A 17,942-nucleotide genomic window follows, 5' to 3' on the forward strand; every position below is an offset into this window, starting at 1 on the left:
ATTTCTGATGCTTGTTTCTGCTTAGATTCACATGCTCCGACCCTTCCTCCCCTGAGAGAAGGTGCATAAATGTTAGATGAGCTTTCTGTTATCTATCTGCTTGGATACACCTGTACTCACACTACACTTCATGCAACCTCATGTCAGAACAAAACAATTTGAGGGACTGCGACGCGTGAAGGTCCATGGGTACAGTGGACGTCACACTAGGGATACGATTACTGGCACGCCCTGTCGACGTCCCTTTTTGAGTTTTGAAAACTACTGTAATACTCCGCCGCTTCCACTAGATGTCGGCCTATGCATAGGATGTGAATCTAAGCAGATACAAGCATCAGAAATACAATTACGGTGAGTAATGTATCCGATATAGGTGTTAAAACACAGAGCCCTGTTGGATGTCCTGTTCCGTTCTCACGGTGTGCAAAACGGAATGGGATACCCAACAGCACTCTGTTGCAGATAATGTGAGAATTGAAGCCGATTGATGGAAGAAAAAGGTTGCTTGGAATGATAAAAAACCACAGGTGTTGAGATTGCCCTGATGAAGACCTTGTTTAAGTCGAATCACGTGTTGGCTGTTTTTGGACATTAAATTAGAATTTCTTTGAATTCACTAGGCAATGTGTTTTGTTACTTAGGAGATTGATTATGTGTAGGGAGATAAGGAGTGCATGTGTCGCAGCTATCCAGTAAAGTATCATAATTGTGTGGCCTTGGGCGCAGGCCATTAGATAAACTTAGACTGTACTTGCACCGTCCTAGTTCTATGATACTTGCAGGAAGAGGGAGATCAATTTTGAGGAGTAAAAAAGTAATTTAGTGTAACCCGATATTAGCCGCACCAGCATACTTCCAGGATGTTATTGTTTTGTTTGTGACCGTGTCTTTGCGCAACTGTTGCTCACTGATTTCTTAATAAAAAGACTAAAAAGCAAAATGTCTGATTAAGGAAATAGTAAAGGGACCAATTCCCTTTACCATTTTCATGGCTGAAAGGTGAGAAGCTGGGACTTAGAAGTGGGTTCTGTAGTAGAAGTCGGAAAGATAAGTAGGGGAGGGGTGCACAGTGCTGACTGCAAGATTCCAGTTGAGGATTATGGGTGAAGGGAATGCGGTCCTGGGGCACTGGCTGACTGAGAAATGGCGGCCCTGTGAGAAGCGCAGGTGGCCAGGAGGGAACACAGCTATTATTGGCACATTCCAGACACATTCTTGCCTCCTGATTGGCTGAAGCATCACCAGCGGGTGCTAAAATCTGTTAAAAGCTGTAAATGCAGACAGTCATTGAAACGTTTCTATGGCGACATCAAGAACCGGATGAACAAAATATGTCCCCCTGTGCAAATAGCACTTTGTGCATTTTGCACTGCCAAGGGTTGGCATTATAGTAGGAGCCGAAGGGTATGCATTCATGAGGTGGCCTTCCCTTGTTCCCTTGTGGTCATTCCCAATGCCACCGAGGGATATGTTTTGCTTGAGCAACCATGCACTCCACAGTCGGGTCCTACATGTGGCAATGTCATGACTGAGGGATCAACGAACAACTAGAAGCCAAGGTCTGAGGTTCAACGATCCTTGTTAATCAAAAAGAAAGTTTAAAATATGAGGTTTAACTGAGGTGATTTAGGGGGATTTTCAAAAAACAAAGATAAATCCAGCTTTCTAGATAGTCAGTCCTGCCTTTCCTTCCTTAGACTCCAACCGGTGGATAAAAGGTCACCAGCATTTTTATTTTTTATTTTAGGTCTTGAAGTTGGTTGATTGCTTTTGTAGAAGATGTAAGGGCGTTACTTTTCTCTTGCAGCAAAAAAAGGCACTGCCACCCTTGCTGCTCTAGTTCATTTAAACGTGTCTGGCAACAGACACTTTAAGACCTTAGCAAAGATGGCTGTGGTCCCTGGAATTATCAGATGAACCCCTTTAGAGGTAATTGCAAATCTTTCCACAATTTCCCAGGCACTTGGGCCTCGGCCACCCTTCCCGCTTACTGCCCCAAGTTTTAGGCACCTACTCCTCATTACTTCCTCCTGTCTTGTCGTCTCCTCCTCAGGTTCCCTCCTGCTAAGGGTTTAGGTTTCATCTTACATCGCTGTGTCTTTTCCCCCTCTCTTCTCTCATTCAGCAAAATTAGTATCTCGCTTCAATGTTCTACCACTCTCTGATACCACTCCACTGTGGTCTTTCCCCCTATTATCTTTTCTGCCTACCTCCAATATTTTCTACTCCTCCTCCTTAGTACTATTTATCACCACCACCTTCTCTGCTGCTCTTTCTCTTTAATGTTCGCTCTTCCTCCTTGCTGTTGCTCTTGATCTCGCTAACCTCTGCTCTTCCACCTTCCTTGTTCTCTCCACATGTCCCTTGCTGCTCCTCCCAGCACTCTGGTCCTCCATGCTTTGTTTGTGCTATCTCCCCCTCCTCTTGGTTGCTCTTCTCAGCAGCCTCCACTTACTTTCTGCTCATGTCTGCTTCCTTCACCTCCTTTTTGTCTCTGTCCTCCTCGCTGTACTGCAACATACCATTCTGTTCACTCCTCCAATCCTGACGCCCATATCTCTTTGTCATGTTCCTATTTCAAACTGCAGTAATTTCATCTGCGGGACTTATAATAGCGAAAAGAACATTGCTGGTGGTCTGCAGTGCACAGTGATAGGGGTACTTATTGTGGGACTACTAACCCCCCAGCTGTTCCTTGTTGCCATGCATGTCCTTGTGCGGCTCCATAACCTGAAACTTCAATTCGGAAATCCCTGGTCTTAAGTTTTCATAGGTTGTGGACGAGGCCACTTTGCGGAGGCTCCACCTCGTCCTGGCATGCAGTGGGAATATGAGAGGTCCATCGCACTGTTCCTACGGTCCCCAGCAGTCAGTTTGTTGGCAACAGTTACTTGGCAATTGCACCATGCTGTGCAGGAAAAGTAGCAACATCTTTCTGTTCATTATAAGGACACTGCCCTCCGTAGGTGTAAAGGGTCTTATTAATAACTGGTCAGGGAATCCTGGGGCTGTTGGGGTATTCAGGCTAGGGGTGGCCTGTGAGACTGGGGGATCCAGCGTATACCTCTTCTGGGTCCTATGTCACAGAGCAGTAGGTAGTACCCAGCCCCATGGTCACCCCAGCCTCATTCTCTTGCATGAGGCATAGGACATTGTGGCAGCACCACCCAGGAGCGGGTGCAAACACACAGTGAAACCGGTTACCAGACATTTGGTCGAAAAAAATTGGTCGACCAGACAAATGGTCGAACCAATTTGGTCGAAAACCAAATGGTCGAATTTTTTTTTTTTTTTATTTTAACCCTTTTTTTTTTTTTTTGGGGGGGGGGGGGCCCCCCAACCCCAACCCCCTTTTTTTCTCTAAAAAACCCTTTTTTTACAAAACGAAAACCCGAAAAATAAATATATAAATAAAAAAAAAAATTCGACCATTTGGTTTTCGACCAAATTGCGTCGACCAAATGTCATTCGACCAGTTTTCAGTCGACCAAATGACTGGACACCAGTGAAACCTCAGGCATAACTTCACAGGAGGGCTTCTGTGACCTCTGGCCTGTGCCCTATGACTGAGTGCAATTGCAGACTGTGCCCTTTATCTGAGAGCTCCTGGACCACCTTGCATGTGCTCTACTCTGACTCATTTTTATCCTAGGGGTGTGCTCAGGAGCTGCTTTTTTGTTTTGTTAATTTGATACAAAGCCTTCGGTTGCACTTGCCACAGTATGTTTGTTATGCCAGATGCAATCCAGGGCTTGGATAACCATTTTACGTTTCTTGGGGAGGTAGAAGCTCCCCATGCTGTCGCATGATTTCCCATGAAGGCTCCGTATTGGGCCCTCTTCTCTTTTCACCTCCCTGCTCCCTTCTATTGTTTCTTTCATTGGCCTTTCCTCTCACTTCTACGCCAATGACTCCCAGATCTGTTTCTCCTTGTCCTTCCTTTCGGACTCACTTCCTGCTACTATCTCTGCCTGTTTGTGTGCCATCCATTCCTGGATGAACACCCATTTGCTGCATCTTAATACTTCAAAAAAAGAAATTCTGTTGTTCAATACTTCCATTATTTCTGCTCCTATAGCTCCCCTGCCATCTTTCCTCCCTCCACTCTTCCCTTCTCAACCTCGGTGTGAAATCTGGGTGTCCACTTTGACTCTTCTCTAGCCTCATCTTTACACGTATCCAACACTCTTGCGCCTGTTGTTTCTGAGTGTTCAAAATCCACAAATCTCGCCCTTTGCTTACCTTTCATGCTACTAAACCCTTGACACTCTGATTTTCTCTCATCTTGATTATTGTTCCTCGCTTCTCATTGGTCTCCCAGCCTCTCATCTTGCCCCTCTGCACTCTTGACTTCAATTCGACTAGCAGCATTCTTTATGGTTCTTCTTGTACCTCTATCCTTCCTTCTCCCCACCACCTCTCCTGGTTATCTTTTAAATCTGTTATTATTCCACTTCCTCTGCATTATCTTCAAATGACTTCACGGGGCCTGGATCCTCCCTATCTCTGTTCACTTATTTCCCTTTATGTCCCCTCCAGTCCCATTGCCATTTTCCACTCACAGTTCATAAACCACCCTGTGTCCAATCCCAGGTGAGCCGACTTATGAATTTCCCGGTGGGGGCCAAATACAGGAACTGACATCACTGGCACTTATAGGACTGCAAATTTGTATGTAGTCCCCAACTTGTTGCAACGGCGCACAGGGGGGTGGAGGCGGGCGCAGCGCAGAACATTGGAAACTGTCAGAAGCTCCCTTTTTACTCACCTTAAGATCCTTGTTGGCGTTCTTCTGGGATGCAGCTTCTTTCTTCTTCACCGACCGTGACTTGATAAGCTGGAACGCGAGTCTTCGGGTTCCAGCATGGAAGCCGGCTGACAAGCCGGTTGCGTTTGAATATCCAGGATCAATGGCACTTAATCCAGAAAGGAAGGTAACGAAAGTAAGGAAATAGAAGCAAGGGGGTTCCAGGAGCGAAGGAAGATAGAAAACACGATACACAGAGAGCGAACTCAAACGCGTCTAGTAACTCATAGGGGTAGAGTTGAGACATGCAGAGCCGTGGGGGCAGGCCGGTTTTCTAGGAAGCTGGCGAGTGCACACAAAGGTTAGACTTCCGCGGTGCAGTGTCGGCGGCCATTTTGGATGGGTTGCAGAGTTAATGCTGCGGTGCATCAAGGACCAGGAAGTCCAGAAGGGGCGAACCCGGCCATTCATGACAGCATGCCTCCTCCTGAGCCAGGTCCCACGTGGTTTGCCTGGGTGTATTCGATGAAACCTTTGCAGTAGACAAGGAGCATTCATGTTAGAAACTGGTTCCCATGTACGCTCACTAGGGGGATAATCCTTCCACTCCACCAAGTATTGTAGTTGACCTTGTCTATACCTGGAATCACATATCCTGGAGACCTCAAATTCGACCTGATCGTTGATGAGCACAGGATTAGGTCTAGGAACTGTCTGCTTCGGTTGTATATATGGCTTCAATAAGGAGGTGTGAAAGACCGGATGAATTATTTTCCAAGAATCTGGGAGCTGAAGTCGGTATGCCACTGGATTAATGGCTTCTTAGATGGTGAAGTGTCCATGATACTTAGGAGCCAGTTTGTTAGGCCGTAGATGCTGAGGAAGGAGTCTGGAGGACAGCCAGACTTCGTCCCCTATCGAATAAGAAGGGCTAGGTCTTCGCTTGGCGTCTGCATATCGTTTATATCGTTTAAGCCATCCTGGCCTTTTCCAAATGTTCTTTAGCATCCTTGTGAACGTTTACCAACCTTTCAATCCAGGAATCGACCGCAGCGGGTAGGATGTGGCAAAATTGATGGTAAAACCGAAGGATGGAATCCTTGACTGCAGAAAAAAGGACTTGTCTTGATGGCCGAATGGTCTGAATTGTTATAGGCGAACTCAGCTACTGGAATCAATAGTGACCAATCATCCTGGACCTTGCTAGCAAAACAGCAGAGATATTGTTCTAAAGTCTGGTTGGTTCTTTCTTTGATCCTGTTGGTTTGAGGATGATATCCTGAAGACAAGGCTCGCTGAATACCTAGTATTTGACAGAGATGTTTCCAGAACTGGGATATGTACTGGGGACCTCTGTCGGAAATGATCTTGGATGGTAATCCATGGAGTCTGAATATGTGTTCAATAAATATTCCGGCAAGTTCAAGTGAAGAGGGCAATTTGAACAGTGGTGTGAAATGAGCTGTATGGGTTAACGAGTCAATTGTAACCATTATGGTTGTATATCCCCAGGGTGGTGGAACTCCCAAGGGCGTGTTGGTAATGTAGGTTGATGCAGAAGACCAGCGGGTTTTCTATTGTCATGTTTGTTTTGATTGCACACAGCACAGGATTGAATGTAATCCTTTATATCAGTGGTCATTCTTGGCCACCAAAATTGTCTCTGTATGAGCTGAAGGGTAGTTGTGATGCCTCGATGACCTGAATGAAAGGTATCATGACAGAGATGCATGACTTTATTTCTCAGTCCTTGTGTGGGGATGACCAGTCGGGTATCCTTGAAGAGCTAACCATCCTTGGTATCCATGTTCCAAGGATTATTCTGTATGTATTTCTTCCAGATATCTGAGGAGGGAGTATGGGCATGGATGTCTTTCAGGAGGCAATTTGCTTGTGCCACAAACACAGTTCTTGGAAACATCTTGGGAAATGCCAGGCCTCTACAGATTCATAGTCTGAACGTCTGGACAAGGCGTCATCAATGATGTTATTGATTCCGGGAAGGTGGTTGATCTGAAACTGGTACTGCGCAAAAAAGAAGGCCCAACGGGCCTGACGACTATTTCTGCACTCCAGGGATTGTAACACTTGTAAGTTCTGATGATCTGTTCGTACTTGCACTGGATATTTAGCTCCCAGGAGCAAATGACGCCAATCAGTGAAGGCTTGTCGGATGGCCAAAAGATCCTTCTCCAGGACCGAGTAATGGCGTACACTTGGGGTCAAAGTACGGGATAAGTAGGCAATTGGATGTTCCATCTTGTCCTCAAATTCTTGTTTTAGGACTGCCCCAATAGCATAGTCAGAAGCATTGGTTTCCACCAAGAAGATTCGATCTATAGCGGATTGGGCTAGGATAGGGCCTTCGGTGAACTTTCTTTTTAGATGTTGGAAGGCCTTCTCTTGTTCTGTAGACCAAACAAACTGCGTATCCTTCTTTAAAACAGCCACGATGGGTTGTACAATTGCAGAAAATGTAGGAATACATTTTCTGTAAAAGTTTGCAAGTCCCAAGAAGGATTGTATCTGCTTCACCGTGGTAGGCGCCGGCCACGAAAGTATGGAATCTATCTTACCAGGGTCCATTCCAATCCCTTTAGGACTGAGCACAAACCCCAGGTAGTGAACGGTTTGAGTAAGGAATAAATATTTCTCAGGTTTGGCCAGGAGTTTGTTTTCTCGCAATCACTGTAGAACTGCCTTGACGTGCTCTTCATAAATCTGAGGGTCTTTTGAATAACTCCATATGTCATCCAAGTATACGATAACAAAAAGGAACATGTCCGAGATCACTGTGTCCATGAATCGTTGGAATACTGCAGGAGCGTTGGCAAGACCGAAGGGCATGACCAAATACTCGAAGTGGCCAAAGGGAGTTCTAAAGGCCGTTTTCCATTCATCACCTTCCTTAATTCTAATGAGATGGTAAGCACCCCTAAGGACAAGTTTGGTGAATATAACATCTTCTCGAACAGCCTCCAAAATACTTGAAATGAGTGGTAATGGATAACGGTCCTTTAGGGTACATTGATTAAGACCACGGTAATCCAAACAAGGTCGTAACTCCCTTGTGTTTTTCTTGGGAACAAAAAACAAGGACACGCCTGCAAAAGACTTTGAAGCCCGGATGGTTCCATTTGCTAAGTGGGTATCCAGTTACTCACGTAGGGCCTTCTTTTCAGGCTTGGATAATATAAACATTCTCCCAAATGGAATCACAGCGGAAGAGTCTGTTTCAATGGCGCAATCCTCAGGTCTGTGGGGGGAAGAGCCTGGACAATGTCTGTTGAAACACATCAGAAAATGCCTGGTAAGTTTCCGGTACCTGGTTAATGTTGGACACGCTTAAGGAGGATGGTTCGTGGTTTTGAGAGTTCACTAGAGGAATCTGGGATGTGTCCTGACATAAACAGTGGGACATACAAAACTCAGAACCAAGAAACAAGGAACCTGCTGTCCAATTGATGCAAGGGTTGTGCTTCTTCAACCAGGGCATGCCTAGTACCGTGGGATAGTGGGCAGCCTTTATGATGTCAAACCGTATTCTTTCCTGGTGGTTGTTTATTGATAACTGTAGTTCCTTTGTTTGGTGAGTAATAGGACCTGAAGACAAAGGTCTTCCGTCGATTCCATCCTCAGGTTGTATCACTTCTTTGAGTTCTCTCGGAATCCCATGAGCGGTAGCCCAATCATGATCAATGAAAATCCCCATGGCGCCGCAGTCTACGAGAGCCAGGATGGGGAAGGATTTATTCTCGGTAGATGTCAATACAGTTTGTAGAAGTACTAAGGTGCTCTGTCCAGGAATATTCTAGGAAGGAATAGATGCGGAGCAAGCATCTCTCTCCCAAAGCTGTGCTTCGTTTAGGATCGGGAGCGGGCGTTTCCCGAACGCCTGGGTGGTGCTATAGGGCATTCTCTAACCAAATGTTTGTCAGAGGCACAGTACATGCAGAGACCAGTATCGATTCTTTCTTGTGGAGAAATTGGTCCCCTAAAGGCACCTAGTTGCATGGGTTCCGGATCAGGGGTTCATGGAGCAATGGTCTCTTTGGTAGTTAAGGATTCAGTAGCTGTCTTTGGGGAGGTTTTCACCCTTCTTTTTTCTGCCTTTCTGTCCTGGATCCTGAAATCTATCTGCAAGGAAAGATCCATAAGGGCCTGAAAGGTTGCTGGACGAGCCACTCTGTCCAGCTTTTCCTTAACCTCATCGTTTAAACCTCTTCTGAAGAGAGTGAAACTGGCTTCTTGTGACCATCTGCCTCTTTGGCTAACTGCTTGAAGCGGTGACATAAGAGAGCATGTCCTGGCTCCCTTGTTTAAATTCAAGAAGTCGTTCTTGTGCGCTGTATACAAGCTCGGGTCGATCGAACATGGCCTTCAGGGCATCCACAAATCCTTCGTAGTCATCCAAAAGCTGATCTCCAGAATTAACCAAGGGAGTAGCCCAGGTTAAAGCATTAGCCGTTAAGTGGGATATCATGAATCCAACCTTTGCTCGTGGTGTTGAAAAATAATAGGGTTTGAAAGTGAAATGCACTAGGCATGAATCAAGGAAGGAACGTAGGGACCTAGAAGACCCATCATACTTATCCACTACTCCGCCAAGCAGAACGCTTTCCTTGACTGTGGAATCCCGGGATAGGAACAGCTGTTTTAAAGCTGCATTTTCGGCTTTGAGATTTTGAACCTCAGTAGTTAATTCTTGCATACCTCGCATGAAGTCTTGGATTGCCACTTCCATATCAGTTTCCGTATCAGGTTCTGGGCGTCTCAATCTGTCAGAAGCTCCCTTTTTTCTCACCTTAATATCCTTGTTGGCGTTCTTCCGGGACACGGCTTCTTTCTTCTTCACCGACCGTGACTTGTATAAACTGGAACGTGAGTCTTGGGGTTCCAGCGTGGAAGCCGGCTGACAAGCTGGTAGCGTTCAAATATCCAGGAACAATGACACTTAATCCAGGAAGGAAGGTAACGAAAGTAAGGAAATAGAAGCGAGGGGGTTCCAGGAGCGAAGGAAGATAGAAAACACGATACACAGAGAGCGAACTCGAACACATCTAGTAACTCATAGGGGTAGAGATGAGACGTGCGGAGCCGCGGGGGCGTGCCGGTTTTCTAGGAAGCTGGCGAGTGCACGCAAAGGATAGACCGCCGCGGTGCAGTGTCGGCGGCCCTTTTGGATGGGTTGCAGAGTTAATGCCGCGGTGCATCAAGGAACAGGAAGTCCAGAAGGGGCGAACCCGGCCATTCATGACAGGAAACATTGGCTAGCATGTACTGCATATACTAAAGTCAAGTAAGGAGATTTAAGCCTTCGAGTTGCATTCCAGTAGGACATCACTGCCCCTACTCCACCCATCTATAATCATCCAGGTTGTAGTAGCCCTCAAAAGGCAGAGCAACACAGCTAGGATGGGAGAATGAAATGCCGTCCCATCTGTGTGTGTGTCAAACGACAGAGCAAAGACTGTGCGTGTGCCTCCTACCTTGGAGCACAATCTCACTAATTTGGTGCAAATCTAGCAAGTGGGAGCATGGGAATCCCCTGCGTGTGTGTGGGCTGCAGACCCCGGATCACATGCTAACTTCTTCAGTGTGAAACTCTGGCCAAGGCTCTTTGGGCAAGCAAGTAAAAATAAGGGCACCTGGCGGAGTCCTGATATACCCAGGGGGGCACATATATAATAATCAAAAATAATCAGGATGTGAGATCCTACAAATCGGCAGGCTATGGCTCTGAACAGAAGAGTTTATTTCAGAAAACCACAAGTGTTATAGTTCAATTAGTTTACATAGCTTTCGATAAGCACGAAAAGCTCAAAAAGAACGGACAATAGTGATTGAGTTTGGTGGAAATACAGATTGAGTATTTACCTCTTTTGTGCTGAGGTATAAAGTTCCACCTAAAGGCACAGTGGTATACAACAGTTAGAGAAACATGTACTTATACAACAGTGCACCCGGGACATAGGGTGGTCCAGGGTACCGTAAACACGGGGTGTACACAACATAATCTACAAGACATTCACAAAAAAGGGTATTTGCAGTTGTGTCACTGAGGATCGACACGGGTGTGTTTCGGCCAGGAAGGCAGGATTGTTGCCTGGATGGTATTGGCCTTCTTCAGGATGAGCACCAAGTGTGGTGTAGTCCGTTTTGTTTGTAAATAGAGAAGGATTTGTAAGGATCTCGGGGTCTAAATGTGTTATTCAGTGTTTCATAACTGAGGCCTAGTGTTGCCATATCGAAAGACAGCTTACCTGCTGCTATGGTAGCAGTGGTGATGCTGTACAGAATCATCCAGGGGAAAGTGCTGGATGGAAGGTGCAGGGAATGCACTGGGGGAGCCGTGGGTTCCTGGGGTAATGATTTGGTCAGGATCCAGTCGGCTAGAGGAGGGCCTAAAAAGGTCCCTCGTCTGGAAAAAAACAAAGTTAGACGTGAGTATAAAGCGTCGGTACCAGCGTCTAGGACTAGGGTCAGGGTGTCCCTGGTTCGGTGGACACTATAGGAGGTGGTGAATGCCATATAGGCATGGACGCTCCAGGGCGTGTCGGCAACATGGTGTCAACTATTGCCTTAAGTGATCTAACGCGTGGAGGGTATTACCGTCCCATTAAAATCAAATAAAAATAGCGCAAAAATAGTGCCTATGTTGAGAAGTGCGTCCAAAATGGTGGTGCGTCTGTGTTCTACAGATGGGTCACAGTGCGCAGGGAGGGCCGAAAAACAACCCGTGGTTGCTGTGCTTATCATACCTTAAATGTTAACATGGGCCCACACGGAGAAGGAGGTAGTACCGCTATCGTATTCCACAAAACTGGAACAAAAGTGGGTCCACAGACTAGACACAGTCCGCCACAACCTCAACATAACCGTAGAGTGGAAACATTTTTGGGTCTAAACCTCATTCACCACACACAATAATGCCATATTGTGCGCGTTGGACCCTCGAAATATTACCCAGATGTCAGATGTTTGAACTGAGTACATGCATGTCACTAAACTGTATGAACCCATTGAGCACGGAACAGAACTGTGGTCACATGTTGTGTCTAGCACTTGATATATATTCAACATCATTGACTCTCGCTGTGCACCACATATCCCATGCTCCATAGCGCCTCTCACTAGCTTCTGTCCATCACCATGGGCTCCTCAGTGCCTCCAGTAGACCGGGCACTACATGTCCCAGCACTTCTAGGAGTTCCAGTAGTTTCAGTCCCTCAACCGAGACCGTTGCCCATTCGCGGAACGGCGGGGACCACTCCCATTGGTCCTAGCACCTCCCGCACCCGTGCCATTGGCCCAGACACTACTCTGGGACTAGCTTATTAGCCAAGCGGGTTGCATCTATATGCTACAGCTACCATTACAGCAACAGATCCCCCGACGACGCATGTTGCTCTCACGGCTCGCAGTAAGTGCCTCAATCTAGCTCTCACGCCTCCAGAAGACAGTGCCCGCTACACTGATCCGTTTACTCAGTCACAGGGAGTCTACGATAGCGGCACTACCTCCTTCTCCGTGTGGGCCCATGTTAACATTTAAGGTATGATAAGCACAGCAACCACGGGTTGTTTTTCGGCCCTCCCTGCGCACTGTGACCCATCTGTAGAACACAGACGCACCACCATTTTGGATGCACTTCTCAACATAGGCACTATTTTTGCACTATTTTTATTTGATTTTAATGGGACGGTAATACCCTCCACGCCTTAGATCACTTAAGGCAATAGTTGACACCATGTTGCCGACACGCCCTGGAGCGTCCATGCCTATATGGCATCCACCACCTCCTACAGTGTCAACCGAACCAGGGACACCCTGACCCTAGTCCTAGACGCTGGTACCGACGCTTTATACTCACGTCTAACTTTGGGTTTTTTCAGACGAGGGACCTTTTTAGGCCCTCCTCTAGCCGACTGGATAAAGACCAAATCATTACCTCAGGAACCCACGGCTCCCCCAGTGCATTCCCTGCACCTTCCATCCAGCACTTTCCCCTGGATGATTCTGTACAGCATCACCACTGCTACCACAGCAGCAGGTAAGCTATCTTTTGATATGGCAACATTAGGCCTCAGTTATGAAACACTAAATAACACAATTAGATCCCGAGATCCTTACAAATCCTTCTCTATTTACAGACAAAACGGACTACACCACATTTGGTGCTCATCCTGAAGAAGGCCAATACCATCCAGGCAACAATCCTGCCTTCCTGGCCGAAACACACCCGTGTCGATCCTAAGTGACACAACTGCAAATACCCTTTTTTGTGAATGTCTTGTAGATTATGTTGTGTACACCCCGTGTTTACGGTACCCTGGGCCACCCAGGTGCACTGTTCTATAAGTACATGTTTCTCTAACTGTTGTATACCACTGTGCCTTTAGGTGGAACTTTATACCTCAACACAAAAGAGGTAAATACTCAATCTGTATTTCCACCAAACTCAATCACTATTGTCCGTTCTTTTTGAGCTTTTCGTGCTTATCGAAAGCTATGTAAACTAATTGAACTATAACACTTGTGGTTTTCTGAAATAAACTCTTCTGTTCAGAACCATAGCCTGTCGATTTGTAGGATCTCACGTCCTGATTGTTTTTGATTATTATATCTTTGGGCAAGCATTCAGGATGGGTCTCACACCTATAAACAGTGTGTATTGAGTGGGCACCTCACTCCTTGGAGCATAGTATCAACCGTTGCTGGTAATCTCACAACTGAATGTACAGTTTCACTCTTGGTCATCTCAGTGACCACATGTATATTAATGGAGTCAGTCCCCCATCTTGGAAGACAATTATATTTCTGTTAAAACACTCTGTGCCTCATTATAAGATCGGAGGAATGGGTTAACGGGTTCCGCAAATGGGTGCGGACCCTTTAATTCCATTCTGCACGATTACAAGCTCCCCTTGTGGGACCCGGTAAGGAACGCCTGGTCAAACCAGGTGTCGTTACCGGGTCCCGTGAGGGGAAGAGGGAGCAAACAACGGGCCGCTCGTAATCGGCCCGTTGTTTGCACCCTCTCCCATTCCCATTGAGCCCTATGGGGGCTCAGATGGAAATGGGGAAGGTCCGGGCCTGGGTTCCCAGAGGGAGGAATTACCGGGCCGTCCGTACTCGGAATGGCCCGTTAATTCCCCATTCTGGGAACCCGGTAAAGGAGCAGCCAGGCTACCTCCAAACTCGTAATGAGGCCCTCTGAATTCTCACTCCAGTTTTCTCGATCTATAGATCCAGAACATATTCATTCAGTGTGTGTGCAGGGGTGATAACGTGTCTGAGAGAGCTCATTCTTTCATTCAGGCGAGATAAAGGGGTTAACAACCCCCTGTATGTGGGATCAGGCTCATTTTGCCCCATGGCCCCTCCAGAAGGAGTGAGCAGGTTTTAAGACCCTGCTGAGTCTGCTATCCGACAGGCTCGAGCCTTCTATCACTTGCCCCATCACGGCTCCCAACATTCTGAGCGGCAGCTTATGGACAGCAGGCAGCTCCGGACATGCCTGTTGCCAATTGAATGTAGACAGAGCTACTATTTAGACACTGAGAGAGAGCCATGAATCCACATTGGTGGTGAAGAAGCACTCTAAATACAGAACACAATGGTATAGTGTTGCAGTCCTGCTGAGAAATGACAAGTCTGAGCATGTGAGCAGTAGGCTGGATCAGTGCTGTCCCATAAAAGGTGTAGATGCCTCTGTGAGAAGTGGCAGTACTGTCCCAATGGTGAGAAGTGTAGTATTTTCACATTAACTATGCTTCAGAACTTTGGGTTATTGAATAGTGCTGCTACATTCTGAGTAATTCCATCCCTTTAAATATGAGCTCTTGTATAACTACGACAGTGTTGAGTTATTCTGATGATAGACTTGCTCAATAGTTCTGGTTCTGAATCATTAAATGTACTTCAGATCTTTAGAGTATCGGAAGGATAGCTCGGGGGCAACGTGCTTGCATTGGAAGCAAGACGACAGAGTAACACAGGTTCGCTCCCTCGGTCTGCGCAACACAGGTTCGCTCCCTCAGTCCGCGCTTAGAAACCTCTGGGTAGTACACGCATTATAAATAACCAATTAAAATAAAAAGAAATACATCTGTTTAGAAGTGATGGGGCCTTGTCAATAAGAGTGTAGCAGCTCAACTGAGAAGTGCTGATGTTGGCCCGTCAAAAGTATAGCAGCCCCACTAAAATGAACTAGCATTGCCTCAACAAAAGCATAGTATTATCGCTGAGAAGATTCAACAATTATAGAAGCCCTGCCCTGTTACAGCATTACTATCCCATCAAGAGTATAGCGAGCTAACTGAGGAGTACCAGCATTGTCCCATTTCAAATATGGCAGCTCTACTAGAAAGTGCTGGCTCATACGCCTTCGCTCCCCGCCCATAGCATTCACCCTCACCATGTGCACCCTCGGAGACATGCAGTCTCATTTGCCCTCACCCTGCCCCTTCTTCCGGCCCCTTCCCTCGCTTTGCATCTGTACCTCCATTTCTTGAAATCCTTCTGGGTTGGATGTACCTCTACATCTGTGCACCCCTCTTGGCAACAGGGGTGCACAGATGTACAAATACACCCAACCCAAAACTATTTTTAGAAATTGAGGGACAGACTTGCTTTGCATCTGTGCCTCCATTTCTAAAAATCCTTCTGCGTTGGCTGTACCTCTACATCTGTGCACCCCTCTTGGCAGTGGAGTAACTTTGCTGAAAATGTTGGGGGGGACATAACTTCTGAAAAAAAGTGCCCCAGCTAAATGAATGGGGACAAAATCGTGTGACATGAAAGTTGGGGGGGACAAACGCCCCCGTCCCCTCCTAAAATTATGCCCTTGCCTCTTGGCAAGAGGGGTGCACAGATGTACAAATACACCAAACCCAAAACGATTTTTAGATATTGAGGGACAGACTTGTTTTGCATCTGTGCCTCCATTTGTAAAAATCGTTTTGGGTTGGGTGTACTTCTACATCTGTGCACGGTGCACAGATATAGAACTATACCCAACCCAAAACGATTTTTAGAAATTGCATCTGTGCCTCCATTTGTAAAAAACGTTTTGGGTTGGGTGTACTTCTACATCTGTGCACTGATGTAGAACTATACCCAACCCAAAACGTTTTTTAGAAATTGAGGGACAGATGCAAAGCAAGAGCCTCTTGCTTTGCATCTGTCCCACAATTTCTAAACGTCGTTTTTCCCTGCTTTTACCCGGACCGCCAGAGAGAGACACAGTATGGATGGAACAAAGGGCCATCCATACTGCGTCTCTTCTCTCCGGCCGGAAGAGGGAGGGGGCGGGGGAGCTCAGCCCCGACTTCATTCTGCGGGGGGCCGGGCCCCCCTACTCGGCGCCCCTGTCCAATCCAGTTCTCGATCATTCGCGTTACTTGCCCCAGCCTAAACACTGGAACTCTTTGACGCTCCACGTTAAATCCATCCTCACCTACTGCCCGTTCTGCTCTCACCTAAAATATGTCTTGCTTTACAATATGTCCTACGTTTTGTGCCTTTGTCTATTGTGTTTTATCAGATTGTTTACTCATGTTTTGTACTGACCCCTTTATGTACTATTCTATTTTTTAGAAAGCGCCTAACAAATGCAATACATGCAAATACAAACACGTCCAGATTTGAAAACCTACTCCGCGCAAATAAAACCCCCTATAATATTAAATTCCTACAAATACATGTCATTCAGAAATCGTCTGCTGTTCTCTTTTTAATGTATCCACATGCCCTCACTCACCATGTCTTCATTAAATCACAAATCGGAAAAGTCCATTAACGATCCTCTGTTTTCTCTCTAAGCAAGACATTGCAGATCAGTTTCGTAAATCGGAAAATGAGAAAAGCTGTGGGAATTCTAGAGCACCCTGACCTCACAAATGCAGCGAGGCCCTCAGAGTTCTCTAACAGTAAAGGAGCATCACATCTAAAGACATGTCCGGTAGAAGTAGACAGGCCAGTTAAATGGCCAGAAGGCAGAAAAGGCCTTCAGCCTGCAAACTCATCATGCGCTGAACATCTTTTTTTAAATAAGCAACTACAGCTGCGGCACTGAATGGATCCTTGCAGCAAGGGGTTAAGTGTGCCGCTCTGATGACCTTCGCTTGTGTTCTTCCGCAGATACGTTGTGCAGTGGGGTCCTCCAACTTTTGTAATGGAAGGGCCATTTATTCAATGCACGAATCCGAGCCTGCCCCATAAAAGCCGTTAGTGAGATCTCCCGCGGAGCATTCTGCAATGCATTCTCTATGAACTAAGGCCTATCTCACCCGAGATGTGAATGTACTATCGTGGACATGGTTGCTCAGCTTGTGTGGGTATAGGAGATGAATAAACGAACCCTTTCCAAGAAACCCAATAAAGGGGGGTGTTAAACATGTCATAGCTGATTGTTTGATATGCATTTTGTATATATGTAACTGATGTACGTAATTCACTCTCTTGCGTCCCTCGGGGTCTAGAGATGCACGTCGCGGGGCGTGAGACCAAGTTGGCCAACTGAGACTTTTGCTTTGCAATAAAACCCTAGCTTTGGGAATACAACCTCGTGTCTGGCGTCTCTATCGTGTGTGGTGACCCGCCTTGTTTCCATAGACGTCGGAGTCCCCTAGGGGCCCCTTTCAAGATGGCACCTGAATAGTGACCCTCCCCCACTTGTTCCTTTGCGTAACGTTGTAATTGAGAAAGGCAGAGAACGGCGAGGACGGGACGATCGAGCCGGGATCAAGAGGTGTTCGGGGCGCCCTGTAAAAGTGATGAGACTCCTTTGCAGATCTGCACACATCTCTGATCCCTGATCGATGTGCCTGGCTAGAGAACAAGGAGGTGAGGGTCCCGAAACGAGGCGGAAGCCAAGAAACGCAGACACGACGTCCTTTGGTGCGTCAGTATACAGACGACTTGATTTATCAGGTGAGTCATTCCCCGATTCAAAGCATCCTGATATTGGCTGAGAGTTGACTTTGCAAAATCAAACGCCCTAGGTAAGGTTGATTAACCAGGGCTAAGGTTGAAACATGCCTGGGGTATTGTCCACCCTAGCAGGGTTTTTCCGCTGTGGTAGACAATCTTTGGAAGATGGCCAAATTGTACCACCTGGGGGAATGCCGGCGTATGAGATGTATGTGAAGTATGGAGTGGGTGCGATAATATTCTGTGAGACTTGGCATAG

The sequence above is a fragment of the Ambystoma mexicanum genome, chromosome 3p (genome assembly GCF_040938575.1).
Source record: "Ambystoma mexicanum isolate Mex_15411 chromosome 3p, UKY_AmexF1_1, whole genome shotgun sequence".
NCBI lineage: Eukaryota > Metazoa > Chordata > Amphibia > Caudata > Ambystomatidae > Ambystoma > Ambystoma mexicanum.